Below are 1,211 nucleotides of genomic sequence, written 5' to 3' on the forward strand. Positions count from 1 at the left end.
ATAAAAAACCACTGCACTGGTTTTATGAAATAAGCAAGAACCTAGGTAAACAGATTAAACTGTTCTCAACCCCAAAAATGATAAATAACAACATTAAACTTCCTAAAAGAGTTAATTATGAGGTAGAAATAAGGGTATATTCAATTTTAAAATAATTACTAAAAAGTATGCTTTAGAAATGTAAGAAACTGAGTCCCAAATGACACTGTTGTTCAAGATGTAATTGCGATCAGAGTAATTCATCAACATCTAAGTAAGTGCATAAAAAATGTTGGTTGAAAAAACCATAATAATGATGATTAATTTATAAGGTTAAAAATAAGGTATAATTGCAACATATGAAAATAATTGTTAGAATGTTCCATGCATTTCTGTGGTTTAGGGAGTGAGACAACTTAATTTTAAATTCTGCCCTGACAACTATATTTTAATGAAATTTGAAAGTTCAAGGCCAGGCACTTACAGAATTAATATGAAACAAAACACTATTAATGTCTGCAGCAACAGATCATTTATGACATCTAATGAAATTAGGAAGAAATGAACAAAAGTCGTGAAAGATTGAAAGCACAAAATTGTACCACAGTGATAAATGTGCACCCATGCTTATAGCATCATAATTTGTCATAGCTAAATCTAGCAAACAACCCAAATGCCCATCAACTGAAGAATGGATAAAGAAGATGTAGTTTTACATGGTGGAGTATTATTCAACTATAGAAAATGATAAATGTGAGGCTTTTATTAGTAAATGGATGCAACTGGAGACTGTACTTTTTAGTGAAATAAATCAGACCCACATGTGCAAACATCTCTTTAAAAATAAAAGAGAAAGCACAAAATCAGGTGACAAAATCATACAAGCAACTGAGTAATTAATCTCCAAAGGAATTAAGTCTACATAGTAAGATAGCCAAAAGATGTGGAGAGTGTTTCAATTTAAAAGTATGTATTATAGTAAGAGACACAGCACCCTTACTTCTTAAAATATTCCTCCTCAGTTTGGACAAACATATCCCATCTGTCTTGCCAGACTCTTCAGCAGCTCCGGAAGTCGTCTTTTGGAGTTGTCTTCAATTTTTGCTGTTATGTTGCCTCAGTGTACTGAATCAACTCAAAATATTGTTTACCTTCTATAGTTATTTTTACTTTGAGAAAGAGGCCAAAGTCTCACAGCACCAGCTCAGATGCATGAGGTCAATGAGGACATG

This window comes from Octodon degus, unplaced genomic scaffold (assembly GCF_000260255.1).
Source record: "Octodon degus isolate 3935 unplaced genomic scaffold, OctDeg1.0 scaffold00013, whole genome shotgun sequence".
Taxonomy (NCBI): domain Eukaryota; kingdom Metazoa; phylum Chordata; class Mammalia; order Rodentia; family Octodontidae; genus Octodon; species Octodon degus.